At 40.8% G+C, this 18,504-nt stretch overlaps 1 protein-coding gene across 1 annotated transcript in view; it reads right to left on the bottom strand.

Annotated features, from left to right (window-relative positions):
• The window catches only part of lrrc4ba (leucine rich repeat containing 4Ba), a 34,091-nt gene extending 21,900 nt beyond the window's left edge, over nucleotides 1-12,191 (bottom strand). Inside the window, exon 1 of the mRNA XM_072368669.1 lies at nucleotides 12,060-12,191. The gene's annotated coding sequence lies outside the window, so the exon portion shown is untranslated. The remainder of the gene's footprint in view (nucleotides 1-12,059) is intronic.
• Nucleotides 12,192-18,504: the final 6,313 nt, after the last annotated feature.

Below are 18,504 nucleotides of genomic sequence, written 5' to 3'. Positions count from 1 at the left end.
CTCTTACTTTAAAAGTGCAACATTATTTTTTATATCATTATTAATCAATTCATCTAATTATTATTTGGTATTGTGCTATCATTCAGCATATTCATGATATTTGGCCAAGGGCCCTTGGCGTCAGTTTTAAGTGGATGAGAAAGACCTTAAGTATCACCTTCCGACACACAAGGATCTGCTCTACAGCTACATGTTGTTATCCCTCTGGAGCAGTTTGTTGTGGGGAATAAAACTGCCAAAAGTCTCTAAATAAATACAAAAATGTAGAAATGGCTCCATAAATGTAATGTAAACACATTACACATTATTGTCATTTTACATTGTGTTCTTAAATTAAATGATTGTTTTAATTTACAGCATGTATTTAGATCTCTATTATTTCCTCTTTATATTTATCATCATATCATTTTCCCCCAGTGCAATTATTTCCAATTATTAGTCTCAATTTTACATTTCTTGGTCTTCGTTCTCACATTCCTGCATGAATTTCTGCTGCATTATGCAAATTAGTTGGGATATTTTTTTTTATAGTGGCTGTTTTCATGAGATGTTCAGGACAATGTGTGGACAGTTTGGTCCAGACATTTTCCCCAGTTGCCGTTCATATAAGCACGTCGTAGTAGGAAACTTTCTGCTGAAGATGTGCTCTCCCAGCTCGAGATGCGAGTAAGGAGGTGCGGGGGCACAGCTGTCTAAAGCATGCAGGAGGCAGCATGAGATGCACAAATTACACCGTGGAAACTGCATTGTTTTCTTTAAAACATGTCGAGAACAGCAGATAAGCTCCTTATTATGTTGATATGAGTACTGCGTGTACCTGTACGTCACCACAATAACAGGGAGCAAACAAAAAGTATTCAGTTCAGCAGAGAGGACAAACTCTCACCAGCACGCACACACTCACTCGTTGTTTCACCCGTTGATAGTCCAGAAATTTTACTTGGGTGGAAAATCTCTGCAAGAAGTCCAGAGAAAATATTGAACAATTGTGTTCTGACAAACCACAGCTCTGGAACATCTCAAGAACATTACAGAACTCTGTTGCATTTGTGAAAATGGCTGGAGTGTTTAAGGGACTCTGTTTCTCACCTATAGGTTGAAAATTATGTTTTACAAAATGGCACAAAAAACAGAAGTGACACAAATGGTAGTTCCTGTCAGGCAGATACAATATAGTTCAAAGGACTGAGACAGGTTATGTTCTCTCAGTCACTAATTGATCCGGCTAAAGTATCACTGCTCATTATCATGTTGGAACAAACAGCTACACTATACAGTTCACTGCTTTCAGGCCATTGCTGTGACTGCATGTTCAGCTTGCTGCTGGGTTTGTTGGATCGCTCCACTTCTGGTCTCTGTGGCTTTGTTGTGAAACAAGCCACCCATGACACAGTCATCTAGAAAATCAACAGTAGAACTCAAGGTAGTGTTTAACCTGCACTTGGTCTGGTTCTGCTGGAGGTTTCTCTCTGTTAGAAGGGACTTTTCTTCTCCACTGCCACCTTGTGCATGCTCAGTACAGGAGATTGAACTGAAGATTCAATGGGTTTCCTTTGCTAGCATGAATTGGCATTATATGACTTGGTCTAAATTTGGATTGCATCATGAATTGGATTGAATTTATCTGCATCTTCAAAGTGCCTTGAGATCATTTGTTTGATTTTTTTTTTTAAATACATAGATAAAACTTATAGTCAAAGTAAGAACATGTGAACAATTTAGAGAGAAGTAAAAAAGTGGGATTAAAAAGCTGTGTAGCCTTTAAAAAATTATGTGAGGCTAATAAAAAAAGGCTTGAAACTTGTTAGGGAGCATAAAGATTTGACTCTGAGCTAATTTTTTAAAAAAAGGTCATGTGGTCTGATAAGTCCACATTTACTCTGTTTCAGAGTGATGGGTGCTTCAGGATAAGAGGAGCTGTGGATGAAGTGCTGCACTCATCGTGCCACAGTACAAGCTTGTGGGGGCATTGTTATGATCTGGGGATGCTTCAGTTGATCAGGCCTATTTCAGCCTAAGATATGTGCCCAAAATATTGGGTTAGCTGACTACCTGATTAGATTGAAGGTTTTTCCGTCACGATATGCTCTCTTTTCTGACATTAGGGGCATATTCCAAGATGGGCTCAAATTGTGAAAAACTGGGTCATTATTTTTCTTTATTAACTATATTTGCTTTTCTTTTGATCGGGCAGTACAGTTGCTTAAGGTTAGGTATAAAAAGTAATTGGTTAGGGCTTGGAAAACATCATGCTAAGGCAATAAAACACATTTTATTGCAGGGAGTTTCACCAACATTTTCCTCATTGCATTGGTGACGTGTCCCCTGAACTGTTACATTACCAGCTTGGGAGACTTTGCATGTCCAGATGTAATGCTTTAGAGGTACTCTGTAAGATTAAAACCGACATAGCGTGGTCCTGACCATGAATCAGTATGTGACGAGTTGGAAGTGAGAATAGGTTGAATTGTGACAGATTAGGTCTTCACCTGATGGTTTGCCTGGATACTTCAGAACTTTTTTCAAATCCTGTTTGACAGCCACATTTTTATCAAAATATCACAATTTCAGTATACTTTAAGTATACTCATTAATATGCTCTTTTTTCAGATCAATTTGACTGTATTCAAAACAATGCCACTGCAAAGTTTCATTATATGATGTTTTCTGGAGGCTTGGGGGGTGTTAATTAGAATGAAACTCCTCCGCATTTACTCCGAACTTAGTTGTTAAGCCTCTTAATGTGATCTCATGGCAGGTCACACAGTCTGTGATCATCGTACACTCCTACATTTCTGTATATTTTGCCACAACAAATGGTTTAATTTGGTTATTGCACCAGTATTACAATACGCACTTATTTTAGGAAAACAGCAGAACAGCCTGATTAGGTTTTTTTTTTAAACTGGATAATTCGGCGTTCCACATTTTAATCAAACTCATCCTTGTCAAATAGGATATACTGCAGACCCCTTTCCATGGTCTCCTACTTTGCCTGCCCACTCAAACTGTCCAAAGACACACGGCGTTGCTCTCATTAGGATGCAAGATGCAGAGAGGAGCCCTGATCTATTCAGAACTGCTCCTACAAGAGCCAGGACCTCTTCCCTTTCAGAAGAGGCTGAGAGCTGCAGATTAAAAGTCACTGTGTTCATCAACCTGCTAAAGCACTCACATTAACAGACATTACATTACCTCTAGTCCACATGGTCAAATCCCTAACTGGGGGCTCCATACCACTTGTCATTACGTGCTGGGATGAAAGTCTTTTTAATGTTAACATCTTAACATTCACAAAGCTAGCTCTCAACTTCAAATGAAATCCAGTTCTTAATGTCCGTTCTGTGGCGCTGCTGGTCATGATGCCGATTTTGTGAACAATTAATCTGTATGAAAAGTTGTGGAGTGTTTTCATACTCTCAATTTCTGCTTGCTGAGGGGGAAGCCGAAGCCGGCAGCTAATCAAAATGTCTCTCAGCCATTTACAGAGCAGCGTAAATTGCACAATTTTTAGGTTCCTGTAAAACCTTTTCCTAGTGTTTCTGAGCTGAATGTTTGTTGCTCCCAGCAGTTTTCAAGGAGAGGGCTTGGTTCAGCATTTTATGGGTTTCATGCTGCCCTCAGAGTTCTTTTTTACACATGAGAAAGTACGAGTGTGTGTGATTTCTCTCTGGAGGTCAAACTGTGGCATGTCAGCTCTGTGATTTTTTGTGTATGTGACATTTCTGTGACGAGGTCCATCTATGCTGAATTCAGTGTATTTTTTTCTCTTTTTACTGAACCCAATGAATGAGTGATAGAGATTCAACTTCTTTTGCATTTCAAATTGGAATAGAATACAAAACTTAAGTCCCTTAGGTTTGCATTAATGTTCAAAACTAAAGACAAATTAATGAAAATGTGCAATATATACCTGTTCTGTTTGTCATTATTTAGATTATCATATGTAATTCTCAATCCATGTTAGTTGTGATTTTCTGGGGGAAAAAAAAACCTTCATCCAAATATCTGCTTCTGTGGTTAATGTTGCATTTGTTATGACAAAAAACTATGTTTATTTGGTTAAAACTGGAGATGAGCGTTTGTTTTTCTTCATTGGTTCTTCTTGGGATATTGAAGCTTTATAGAGATTGTTCTGCAATCACTGATGATAACAGTGAATTACAGCAGGAACTGGCTGTCAGACTCGTACTTGGCTCTTATCTGAATGTACACGTGCATCATCTTGACAAAATACTGTTGCTTCTGAATGTAGCATTTCCCAGTAAAATCCAACATATGACATTTCCGACTATTTCATCAGACCATGAAGGCATCATCATGTCCACCTATGTTTCAAAAGTGACTATGTTGGCAGCCACATCACAATAAAACAACAAGGTTATTTTCAGAAACATGAAAATGTTAAATTTACCGTAATGGATTAGCTCTAACACATTATGGGAATCCGTGCGAGCATTTTTTTTATATAATCATGAAATGCATGCAGAATGTTTTGCAGTATGACAAAGCATCCGAGGCTTGTCAATTAGGGCAATTATAAATACTCCTACACAAATGTTGAAAAAAGACTAACATCCGACACATTGTCAGGGCTCCTGAAATTCCTGTGAAGCACAACTTTAGACTGAATTAAAAATTCTGATGCCTTCTGGAGGAGATCCAGATAGAATTTCACCCTGTGCATTTATATTCATCTCCATTTGTTTGACCCACACTGTAAATTCACTTCCTTTTAAATAAAAAATGTAAAAAAGACAAAACAGTGTGCAGCTCATGGCAATTCAACAAGCATGTCCTCTGATGGAACTATGAAGATGATATTATTAATATAATTATTTTAGTAAGTAAGGGACAGTTTCTGATTTGATTTTGATGACTTGAAAGATCTAAAACTCATTCAATCCTGTGGCTTTTCTGCTTTCAAGCAAATGGCTGATTCAGAATGTTCTGATGCATTCCAAATATAGCGGTCGAATTTTCACTCAGTCCTTATTGTGACTGATGAGTGTAACAGATTTAACGAAATTTACTATCTCTTCTGTTGGGGGGATTTAAGATTTGCACCATTTAGGTGATGCAAAGCACTAGAATGTATTGTTAAGTTTGGATCTAACAGTTGGAGGCTGGCTTGCTGCATATCCTTATACCACGATGCAGCTTGCTGATTCTGTAATTGGAGTGGAAAAGCAACTGTGTTTCAACAAAGCTGAGTAACAGCAGCACTTAGTAGTTGGTTCGCATGCGCAAGTAAGTCCTGTGACTGAGTGTGTGACACAAGGTTTTTTCTAGTTAGAATTATTATCATGATTTTTTCCTGCTCAAGGTCAAGGTCATCAGTAGATCATCTCACACATACATAGTTGTCAACAGTCAAACTGCAGAAAAAGAAATGACAGTGAAGGGTTAAAGGTTAGGGCAAGAAATGTTGAGGCCAGCAACAGTTAGCAATGATAATTAAATCAATAAATAATCAAAGGGAAATGTTATACTAGAAAAGTATGCTCGAACATTATGATATACAACCATTTGTATTTGAATAACATTGTTGCATGAGTGTTGCAACAGACAGGAACACTGTATTCTCAGTGGGGGAGAATATAATAAAAATATAGGGAAGCAAAGGGAACATTTTGCAGTGGAATGGGGCTCCTTCAATTTTCTAACATCTCTGGTCATCCAGTGGCCTTCTGTCAATTTTGTTTAGGACATTGTTGTTTATTTGTAGCTAAAATGTACTTTTTTTTTTTTAATTTTAGAAAAGAAAATGTAAACTCTTGGGGGTTGGAGGAGGGTTAGTGTTTGGGCCTAAATTCCATTTAGTTTCACTTAGACTAATTGTCAGTTTTTTGTTAATAAACTTCAGATAAAAGACCAGGCTGGGAATGGTAATTAAAACAGTTCAAAAAGAGGAAATATTATTTTCTGGGTATGTGATTTTTGGGCTGATCAGGAGACAAATTAATTGTTACCAATAAAAGTTAAAAGATGTTATGAGGCACATGTGTGCAACATGTGGAGCAGAGGTGGAAACACCTCTATTATATGTCCATCAGTATCTACAGTTCCACAACTGTACATAAGACCTTTGGGTTTTATGTATAGGGGCCTCTCCTTTTGCAAACAAACACTGACGTGTACATGCAAGTGTGATAAGCAACACTCTCTTGGCCCCCATCCATTCAGGCCTCGCCCCAGCCCTCTCTATGAGTGACACACTGACTAACACATAGACAGATAAACACTCACACTGACAAACACGATAAGGCTTTGCCCACAAAACACCGACATGGACTGACTGATGGACGTCTCCATGGAGACTAGTCACCAAGACTGACACAATGTCTCTCGCAGCAGAACGCCGTGCCAACTAACTCAGAGAGGTAAGGGAGAGGAAAGAAAAGAAACTGCAAAAGAAGGAGAGATAAAGAGACAAAACACACTGCACAGCTTCAGACTGATTACAAACCAGTGTTGGAATATTCCACTGTGTATGCATGGATGTAGTGCTGATCTGGTCTGATGTGATCGTCTACCTTGCCCTCCGATCTGCTCCGATCACACCTCAGTCTCACCCCCACCTCTCCATCAGTTTCCTCCTTTACACCCCTTTTCTCTCAAAACCTCGAATCCTCCTCCCTCTGCATCTGCTCCTCTCCTCATCACCTTTCCTCTCCTACACCTTAGGCGTGTTTATTTCCATACCTCACCTCCTCTGCTGATTTCTCCACCCTTCTTTCTCTGCGGGTTCTTCTCTCCACCCCTCTCTATCTCTCCCTCTTTCCCCCACGCTGTGCGAAATGGAAGCTCTCACAGAGACCTGAGGTTGCCATAGTAACCTGCCATAGTAACCACTCACCATCTTGCGTGTCTCCGTCACGTCAGCGGGGGCTCAGGGCATCCGCGGCCCTGATCTGCAGCTCCCAAAGAGGGGTGTCAGCTCACTAAACCCTGCAGTGTGACGGAAAAGTCCCTGGATCCAATCTGCTTTTGGCCTCACAAAACTTTCAAATGACTGCATTTTAAAGTGAAAATTGAGTGATAACTGACAAAACAGTTGTTATATTATTAGACACAGGTCACCACAGGCACACAGGTAAGAGCAAAATTGGCTCTCGTTACTCCTGATGTGCTCTTAAGGTTTGGAACGCTTTCCATTTCAATAAAAGGATCAAATTAGGACTCACTTGGGGGTTAGATACCACAAATATCTTTGCATGCCAATGATCAGCCACCATTTTCAGCATACATTTAGAAATATGTATCTGTCCCACCACTGAAACACCCCACCCAAAAGCAGCCACAAGACAAATGTGCAGTTGAGGCAAAATATATAAATAAACTGGTACTACTGAGTCAACACTCGACATATATCGTGGATAGTCTGGGGACTTGAAAAGCAAACAGTAAAGGCATATATAGGCTCATATGATGGCACTGAGAGTAATCGTCCTAACCATATAGCCAAATCTATGATTTATCACACCGATGTCATGCAGCTTCTCTAACTGCCTCCTCTGAAGCTCTATGAGGCCTCCTGGAAGTACCACTGGCATGTCCCACCGCCCTCCTCTGGAGCCACCATCTCATCGTGACATCAGCGCCACCCACCCATTGCTGCCCCTGACAATGCAACAACCTCCAACGAAATACAAAAAGAACATTTGATTACGTGTCATCTTGTGCGACAGTGTGCTCACACTTCTCTCCAGGCATCTCATTGTGATCTCCTAGAGTGCCGTGGAAACTAAACCTGTCTGTTTCAGGCTGAATCACATGAACTGAAAAAAAACAACAGCAGGAGGCAGAAAAAAAACTGTTAAGCATCACACTTTGGTCATCAGGGTTATAATTTCATGTTTGCTGCTCTCCTTCTCTATCTGTTTCTTGCCATGTACATCATCAATATTTATACTGTCATCATCATCAGCATCAATATGCCACTACTGCCTCCAGCCAGCACACTCAGTCAGGAAGGCAGACCGAGGAAAGGCCCAAGCCTGACTCTGCAATGCTGTATTGAGCTCTTATGCCATCACTGACCCGAAACAAACTCCCTGAAGACTCTGTGCCTAGATGCAGCCAAGATGGCAGTAGCTGCGAAGCAAGGTGGTCACTGAGGCTTGAGCACCTTCATTACCTATTCACAGTTACTAATACTTATTGTAACCAGAGGAAGATAATATCTCTTCTCTTTGCCAAACTCAATATCAGTCAGCAGGGATAACTGCCCTCTCTGGCCAACTCATTTAAAATAACATAAACTAAAGCGTATCCTGAAAGTTTAAGATTCTTGAGTTAATAAAAACAAGGCCGTTCTGTCTGTCTATACTAAAGCTTGATGCTATATTTGGTTAAGTACTTCTGGACAGCTCTCGCTGTACAACTCATGTGAAGGAAGGAGTCACGTCAGTTAATTTTTCAGACATCCGTCTCTACTTTAGGTCATGATGAGAATATATTCTCAGGGGAAATCTAACTGTTTCTAATTATGTCAATTCAATGGATTATAGCTTTCATTTTTATGTCATTAACCATTGCCATTCTTCAAACTATTATTCAATAATTAATGCTCGGACAGTCATCATGATTCCCAGAGGGCTAACACCCAGGCTCAGACGGGAGACTCAGTCAAACCAATCATGGTTAATTATGCCCACCCCGCCACCATGAGCAGCTTAGCATCTCTGCTGCGATAGGGTCAGTGCTCAGGCAGTTCCCTGCCTCTTGGTTACTGCCATTCAAATTGCACCACGTCATGTGCAAAAAGAGAATCACTGATATCCACACATTTAGGTTTGGGCACAACCTGAGCACATGGCGACTGGCTGCGATACGTGTGAAATGAGGTCTCAGATAAGGGGCTCATCACGCTGCATTATTAAAGGACAGCCAGAGGTTGTTCCCACAATTTCTAGCCTCTTGTGGCCAATCAGTGACTTTCTCCTTACCCTTCAACCTGTGTACATCAGCATGTTGTGCAGCCATCAATCACTGACACCGTCAGTCTATGAAGAGATCAGCGACCAGCTTGCCCTGATTAGAGCAGTTTAAGTGCCATCTATAATATCTGTCTCTCTCTTGCTCTCTGCTTTATACACAGAAATTAGTGTATGTGCGGAAACAACATGCATACACAGACTCAAACAAATTTAGGGCAACAGTTACTCTTACTGCATTCTAATGCAGCAGCATGAATGTCCCACAGAATTAATGCAGTCCTTTGTCCTTTTACAGTAAAGGGAGAAAACTATGTTTTAACCAAATTGAAAGCATTGAGTCTTCATTTTACAGATGCACAAATTGTTGACTTTGGGCAGTCCTGTATGGGGTAATCATTTATATGCTGGACTCCTCTCATAACCTTTCTCACCTCATGTGTTTGTTTTGGGAGGATTTGCAGTGACTTTTTTTCTCCCCTGGAAATAATCTGTAATGGCTCCACAATTCCTACAGTGTTGGAGCAGTAGGAGGCTGAGTCACACCCTCCCTCCATGCCAGGTGTGCAGGTGTAATTTACCATGTCCCAGTTAACCTGCTTGCTTGTTTTCATCAAGCTCATCGGCCATGCATAAGTGGTGTGCCTCAGAAATTAAAGAGCAGCCCGGCCTGATTCCTCAAATGACTCAAATCGCTCGGCCAGTGCATAATTTTCAGCACAGAAAGGATTCAGAGGGCATGTGTGACTGGAATTAATGGTTGACAGTTAAAAGCAGTAAGGTAACTACGTACTATCTTTGCTTTTTTTTTTTTTGGAGTAGTCAGTTGGGTAGTCTAAAAAAAAAAAAGCCTTCCTTAGTTTTTTCTTCTACTACAGTTCATCTACTGAATAATCTGTTTTAGATAAATGGATCTGCCGTGTTAAATGTTAAAGATGTTGAATTGTTCAAGCTCTCATGAAAAGCAAAATTATTTGGATATGTAGACTGCTATTTGGTTTTTACTTTGGTTGCCCACAATAAGGAGTTTGAAGCTGTCCAACTATGGAGTCTGTTACAGGGAATGTTCTTGAAGGAAGAATGAACTGATTAAAATACTCCATTCAGCTAATCTATCTTCACCATTCCTTGTGAATCACGACACTGTTCAGTTTTAATTACATACATAATAAGTCAAGAATTATCACGCTTTTGCACCTTCACAGCATAAAAGGAGATTTGATGTAAGTAGTGCAATAGATTCCCTCTACCTTTAGGTCTTAACTAATCTAATCCAGTATGTTTCAGAATTTCTCTGCCACCAACTTCCCGAGAATGAGAGTTGTTAAAATCCACAACAAGTCCTTCCATTAAACCATATCACAGACCAATTGAAATCTTTTTTTGTTTTCAGAAGAGTTGCTGAACTCTCATAAATGGCTGCCTTTTAGTAACCTGGCCCACTTTTTGTTAATTTCATCTTAGGTAACTCTTTGATTTGGGGAGTGGAGGACGAGGGCAGCTGCAAAGTTCAAGATGAACAAATTCCAGTGACATTTTAGTCTCGCTTTGCAGCAGAGAGATGTCTTGATATTTTAAAGCACTGCCTCTGAGCTAGAGAACCTTGCCTTTAAAAATGATATTATGTGACAAGCTTCTAATGAAACTGCAGCTTTGTAGTGATTGGTGCGGTTTTACAGTTCATTATCATCACACAAAGAAGTCTTATTCCCTCACAATTAAGTATAAAGCTCCACAATAACATACATGCTTTTACAGGCAACATAAAAACTTACCATCCTCTTAAATTTTTACATCTTTGGTGCTCATAGGATAGTGAAGTCAGTGATCATAAATGGTATTTTTCATGGTCATTCACTTAATGGTTGATCCAAAATGGTGTTTAAGTTTACAGATATAGCAAGCTGTATATTTAGTGTGGGTGCATGAATAAAAATTGTTGTATGTAAAAAATACAGGCTTCAAATCATTGGTGTTTAATCTGTCTGGGATTGGCACATATAGCACCAGCTCTCTTCCAATAATGTGTCAAACCAAAATTCCTTTCTGCACATCTTCAGAATTTACTTTAATGTACCTCTTTCATGACGCTAATCTGCTAAAACTTCCAATGTTGAGGGGCTTCACCTCCCCATCCCTGCTTATTAAAGCTCCACATTCCCTTCCAAAACCTTTGTCTTGTCTAATCCTGCCCCAGTACTCAATTTCACCTTCCAACAACACATTAATAACTCATCCTCTCAATCATAGAACTCAGGAGATCATCCAGCTGGTCCTGGGCACGCGCACGGCCACCAATCTCCCCGCCAGTCCCAGCCCGCTCGGATTTGTCTGAAACACTCCCCATTAGCATTTAAATCCCCTCATAACCGTATCATTGTGTTGCAGATAGAGGCAGTAGATTCATTCATCAGGCCTCATCTATCTGTTCCTTGTTCTCAGCCGGAGGGGCCCCGGACTCTGACTCAAAGCTTAACCCACTGCGCGTAAACCGCAAGGTGCCTGAGCATTTCCCCCCCAAATCTGGGGTCATCAGTAGGGGCCAGCGAGGGCAAGTGAACCCAGATTAGATTGACAAAACCCAAACACACATCGAAGCAATATAGCCTGGTCCGATTAGGGAGGTTAACTTGAGTATATTTTGGCGAAAGCTGCGCGTTAACCGGATCAAAAATTAAGCCCTGTCAACAGCTTGTGCGACAGCGGATGCTCTTCTTATCGCCAAGGTTAGATGAACTTGTTCAGACAAACACACTAAACACATACTAAAATGCACAGCAAAAGCTATGAGTGGAAGAAAAGTTTTAATTATGTATACGGAGTAAATCTGATCAAATATTTCAATAAAATTTACCATTTTTCTCTCTCTTACGGCTGTCTCATCTCACATGCAATTCCTAGATATCAGCCTCCTTTAAAACCAATACCAGATTACACGAGGACAGTTCGCATATTGTCCCAGCATATGAATGCGGATATCAATCCCAAGCAGTTTGTTGCGCGTGGAGGAAACGCACTTAACTATCCGCAAGAAGCGCGCGTACAAACACACACATATACCAGCCAGAATCATAGCACATAAATGTGCATGTCAACTCTGTGAAAGTCATTGAGGCTTACCTTTAATTTGTATATGCCGCGATCAAGTCCTGAAACACATCTTGCTCAATACGGTTGGTACTCCGAAAGCTCCCACCTTCCCTCAAATACCAGCGTATTCCACTGCAGAGCCGCCGCCGACGCTGTCTTCTCTTCCTCACCGTTTCTCCTCTCTCTCTTAGATTGATCCAGCCTTTCCAAGTGCTGCGCTGCCACCGCTGGTATAATGAGAATTGTCTCAGAAATCTTCAGGTGGATGGAACCACTGGCCGACGGGGAGGGGATTCTGGACTATACAGCTACTGCTGCGCTGAATACAAAACTTTACTTATTCATTTAGCTTAATTGAATCATTTTTATATTCCCCACAAAAAAAATAAACATATGTATGTAAATATACCGATGTTACAATCTGCAGATACGTTGCCCTGTGCGCTACACACGACTCCGAACAGCCTTTGGCAAAGGCTCAATTATCAATAATCCAAAATAAAATAGGGGAACATTATTAGCACATGCCTACAACGAAATTGCGTCATAATTGTTGGTCATTTTAACTAATTCTGAACTTACATTTCTATAGGTTGTAGACCCACACAATGTCACATTTCACTCTTCATCTGTACATTTAGTCATACCATGGTCATCCAGTATTATATCTAAAATATGATGATGGTTGTGTTTACTGCTTGTTACAAGGAACAAATGGTGTTTAGCCGGTTCCCTTGGCAACACTTGCACACAGTGCTGAACCCCACCTGTACAGCACTGCCTCATTGGATTTGAGTCCTGCTGCCACTGCAGATCCCATCAAATACATGGTATATACAGTTCTTGTGCAGGTGTATTGATTGACGTGCTGTGATGGAGGAAAAGAGGGGAGGAGGAGGAGGAGGAGGAGGAGGAGGAGCCTTTGTGAGTTTATTTTCAGAAACTACATTTTCCCTTTAAAGAATATAAACAGTTATGTGATTGATCTCATGTGATAACAGTTTATCAAAGACTCCCCAGAGATAACACAGAGGGGAACACAAGGTCAGGTTAAGGGTAGAGGTCTAGTCTGGATAGAGTTGTCAATCACCTCAGCAAGATATTAACAGGAGGAGGTATGCCAGAGAGTGGGTGGGTGGTTGAGTGTGTCCATCAGATATAGCAGAGAGAAAGAGAGAGAGAGGTGAAAAGATGGGTGAGTGTTTGAGGGGGCTGGGTGGTGTTCAGACGGGTGATTAGTGCTGGACTGATAACGTTCTATATTGAGAGTCGGAGGATCGCTCTTTCACAGCTCTCCATCACAGACACGTGCCCTCACATACACACCCCTCACACACGTGTTTTTCTTCTTGTGCTGTCCATCTCATATACACACAACAGGTATGATTTAGATTGGAATCAGGGTAATGTGTGATCCCTACATATTTAGAATGGATGGAGCAACAGGGTGGCCAACCTGTTTCTCTCTTCGTAGGCGTCTTACAGTGCTCTTCATGGCCTCCTCTGCCCTTTTCCACTTTATGCACAATATGTTCTTGCTTACATGACTCCTTCTCACATCCCCGGCCCCACACTCTGCAGTGAGGATCTAACAACATCCACAGCCTGTCCCACTCCCCTGTAATTCTAACAACAGCTCTCGCTCAGTGCTTTTGCATTGCGTCTCTCCTTCCTCCCTTTTCTCCTCTCCCTTCCCATGCTGCCTTCTTGCCTCCCTCCCTTGCTCGCTCTATTAAATTTCCAGTCACACAACAGTGCAGTGGATATCCCTCCCTCTTGCTAACTCTCACACACTCTCCTCCGCCAACTCTCTCCTCACCTCCCCTCCTGTCCTTCTCCCCCTCCCTCGCTCGCTCACACATACATACCTCAGTAGTCTGTAGAGATGTTGTCGTTGTCCTGGATCTCTTGATATTGACTGTTCTCTCCCTTCTTTTACTTTGAACCTCTCTATCTCACTGCTCTCTTTTCACCTCCAGTTGTCTCACCTCCCCCTCTCACCCTTTCTCCTCCCTCCTTGGCTCATTATTTAAAAGAGCCCCCTCACATTTCCTCCTCTTCCTCCCCAACCCACTCTGTTTGTCTCTCTACTGCAGTGTCTGCTCAGGCTATATGGAGTGGAGTGTAACCTCCCCGCCTCTCTCCTCCCTCACTGTGGTAGGTTTGCAGCGTTCGCTCCATCAGGCCAGCCTTTAACTGACTGATTGAGTGGACACCACAGGCCGATAAATGAATAAAGATGGGAGCCACTGTGAGGATTAATGTGCCTCATATGAAGACAAAAAGCTTGCCATCAAGTATTTCTGCTTCTGCTCTCTGGAAGAGAGAATTCTCTCCTCTCGTGTTTTGTCTTGTGTTTTTATGTGTTGTGCTGTGCTGGCATATTGGTTGAGAGACGTGCAGGGGTTCTCTTGGCCCTGGGTTATGTTCAGGTCCTGAGGCTTCTCCAGCAGTTGCTACACTGGTGTGAAACCTCTGCCTTTGCCACACTGTGCTGGAATGTCGTGGTGAGAGGAAGTGGGGCAGATAGGCCGGTGGTGTTGAGAACAGGCCGCCTGCCTTTCTCCTCCTGCTGCTTTGGCTTCTCCGCCTCTTTCCTCACATGCTGTCTCAAGACTGAACTCTTCACAGCCTCCGAGGCCTTAACTGAGCCCTGATCCGTATCTGATGGTGAAACAGCACGCCACCGGCTGCAGGGATTCCAACCTGTGTGATACCAAATTGAACATTCAGGCTGTCGTGACTAGCACGCAAGGGTTGAATGCTCCAACGCCTATGCTTGTGTACACTCTGAAACACAGTGTTTTCACCTACAGAGAAAGAAGAAGCTCTTTTAAACAGAGTTAACCAACCTTGCATCTCCACCACTTTAGCCAATACTCCTTCCCTCCCCAAAACAGTCCTATCTGGTAAAAGCATCCATTAGAGCTCAGTCAATCTACCCACAAGACCAAGTGAACCTCAACCGACAGGCCCCTTAAGACATAAATACAGTCCAGTTTTAGGTGTTATATGCTCCCACCTACTACCATGACCATTCCAACACATTTGACCTACGTTTGTGAGGCTTAAAAGCAAGACCGTTTGTCCTGCTCCTCCATCGCTTGCTCCTGTCAACACCTCCTCCGGCAGGGCATAAAACAAACCCTGGCCCCAGGCCTATAAACCCCATTATGCTGAGCAGCACTTCTGCCACCAGGCTGTATAATCTTCATCACTAGCGCTTAGCCTCCCAAAACTGGCCCTTAAATCGGTCCATTGCTTTTCTAATGGCAAAAACCGACACAGACAACAAGCAGAATGCCACAAAGAATTTACATGCTAATTTCAGGCCACTGTTAGTTTGACCCAGACCACTTCACAATAAAAATCTGTCAAACCACACAGACCTAAGTTGCTTGATAAGTTCAAGGGTAAGTGTGTTTAATGTGCTTAATAAGATATTTAATGCAAATGTCATGAATATATAGGAGGCATATTGAAGAAAATATTCTTATTCAAATACTTTCTAATAGGGAAGTCAGCGCATCACAGGACTTGTTTTATGATTAATAGAATATCCTTACATTTTGTTCATTTAGAAAACTCAGATTTAGATATTTTGTCATCTGGCCATCCTTGAAAGTAGACATTATGAGGGGGTCTATTTCAAGGCAAGCTACGGTTTTCTTACCTTAGCCAAAACTGAACTATTCAACAAACTATTCAAATTTGAATACCTAAACCAAAAGTGATTTATGTGCCTAAACCTAAAATAAGTAAATTATTGAAAATTAAAGATAATATGAGTGAAAGTGAGGGAAGTTTAAAGCAAAAATAAGTTGAAATGTATTTGTCCTGATGGGAGATTAACTTAAGTCTCATAGATACCAGCCCTTGGAGTCAGATCTCTACCAGTCTCCAAATGTAGACGCATGCATTTATATCTTAGTGTCCACATTAAATAAATAAATGAAAGAAGTCATATCTAAGAAAACATGTCGATGGATTTTGTTTCATGTCAGTAACACAAACTGCTTTGAGCGACAGTTTTGGTTCATGCGTAGGTGTGTTTAATGGGGGTTGACAACTCATACAATAGTCTGGGAATCTAGACCTAATGTACTAGGAGGAGCTGGAGGACATGGTTGAGTAGGTGGTACATGGGCTGCCTTGTCCATAATTAGGAAACACATTTTTCTTCATTATGCTACAATTAGAAAATTTTAAGTCAATGCGATGAGGCAACAGCCGCTGTGCAACGAGAATATTACACTTTAGAAACAAATTTGCATCGTGCAGAATTTAAAAAAATAAAAAAATAAATAAATGGTCAAGTATTAGCTAGTATTAACTGATGGAACTTTAGCTGAACCAATATGTTTTTATTTAGTGTTTGTAATTTGTGCAGACAACATTTGGCCATTGTTTCTTTTTCAGCAAGTTAGAGTTATTATCATGATTAGTTATTCCTCTTGTTTAAACAGTTGCATGTATATATTTTTAAAAGACCTACACCAACATGCCAGTAGTTGAGTTTCTTATTAAATTCTTATTAAATTTAGCAATTGCACATCCCATTAGGCTCAATAATCTTTAAGATGTTTCTACCATTTGATACGTGCAGGTAAATTCAATTGACTGGATGAGTTTCAATTCCAAAGGACTAAAATATTACATGATGAGAATAAAAGCCAACTCTAGAAGTTGAAGCAACAGCCTGTAAAGGCAGAAGTGTGTTGAGGGGGGATAGACAGACATGACACATGAAAGCTTGCTTGACAGTTGCAAAAGAAAGAAAAGAGATAAACAAAGAAATGTAATAAAGTAAACCCAGTAACACTTATCATCAGCCCAATACCATCCTAATGTTTAGGCATGACAGTGGGATCATCATGTGTGGGTTTTCTTCCAGCTGCAGCTGGGGAAAGATTAAACTTGCTCCAGAATGCTGATGATCACAGACTGTGCCGGTTATTCACCACCTTCTAACAGGGTAATAACAGTGTTTCCTTGACATGCATTTGTAAAGGTTAATGAAAACGAGAAATATGTTAAAACGTTAAAAAAGCTGAGGTGGTTTTTGCTTTTTCTAAAACAAAAGGTTTGTGTAGAAACACATTTTGAGAATGGATCACGTGTGGAACACAGTAAACATTTAACTCACATGACTGTTTTTTTCCAAGAAGAATTACGTGTCCACTGGCAAATATTCTCTCAATTATTTGTGCATACAGCTAAAGCGACCGAGTTTGATTGCCATGCTAAAGGTTTTTGGGCTTTATTTCCATTTACGGCAGAAATAAGTGACATAGTATAAGCTGTCACCTTCTGATGCCACTCAGTCTGCTGGCAAATTGTAAAAAAAGTTTAAAAAAACCCTGAAAAAAATCAACATATTTCCAGTTTTGTGACCCTTTTGGTCTCAGTGGGAGGTTATTTTAACGGTTGCACTTGAAACAAAAGTGAAGTTTGACAAACAATGAAGTGCAAAACGTACGATATCCAACGGGAGAAACTCTGTTGTGCCCCATTGGAGAGGGTTAGCACCACATCATTCGCATATCATACCTACTTATCAATGTACCAGGAAATTGATCAACAGATTGTTTTGTACCTGATGATGCTATGTAACCCTGTTTAATAGTCTGATATCCTTGAGCAGCCCAGTCAGCTTCCTGACCTGAACCTCTCTTGAGAAAGCTACCCACAGCTGGTCACCGTCCAACCTAACTGAGCTTGAAAGGATGTGCAGAAAAAAATGGCAGAAAATCTCCAGATCCATGTGCGTGTCATACCCAAGAAGACACAAGGCTGTAATCACTGCCACAGGTGCTTCAACTAAGCCCCGAGTAAAGGGTCTGAATGCTCATGTCAATGTGATGATTCAGCTTTTCGTTTAGAATAAATTCCTTAAATTTCAAAACTGTACTTTTGATTGTCATTAAGGAATTCAAAGAGGACATTCGTCTGGGGGGGGGGGGGGTGTATTTAAACAACAATAGTATGTGGCTGCAAGGTAAAAGAGGTGAAGGCGTCTGAATATTTCCTGATATCATGCAGAACTTTCCATTTTATTACATTAAGGATTTTTACTAGTTTATAGAAAATCTCATTACTTCCTTAATGTGAATTTATGCAGCAAGGCACTTAAAGCCTTATTGCATCATGTTTATTTAATAGAACCAGGTTATTTATTCTAGGCTGCATTTTCCAAAACTTACTCTGCACAAAAATGTCAACAAACTATTCCCATCTACCTTTTCACTATTATGACATAATGACAATGTCAGTAACAGTCCACGAGCACAATGAAACCAACCTGAACCAGATGCTTTTTTCCCCCCTCCATGACTGTCGAAAACAGTAAAAATAGTGTCAGGCTAATGAGGTTTTAAAGATGAACAAGGGAATGTATTATTTATTTATCTATTTTTTTTATTTAAAATTGATTCCTTTGAATAAGTCAATTTGATGTGCACCAAATGACGGTCAT

This window comes from Leuresthes tenuis, unplaced genomic scaffold (genome assembly GCF_036924035.1).
Source record: "Leuresthes tenuis unplaced genomic scaffold, fLeuTen1.0.hap1 SCAF_17, whole genome shotgun sequence".
In the NCBI taxonomy this organism is placed as follows: Eukaryota; Metazoa; Chordata; class Actinopteri; order Atheriniformes; family Atherinopsidae; genus Leuresthes; species Leuresthes tenuis.
Note: the sequence above shows the minus strand (reverse complement) of the source record. Positions and strands in the feature narration are given on the sequence as shown.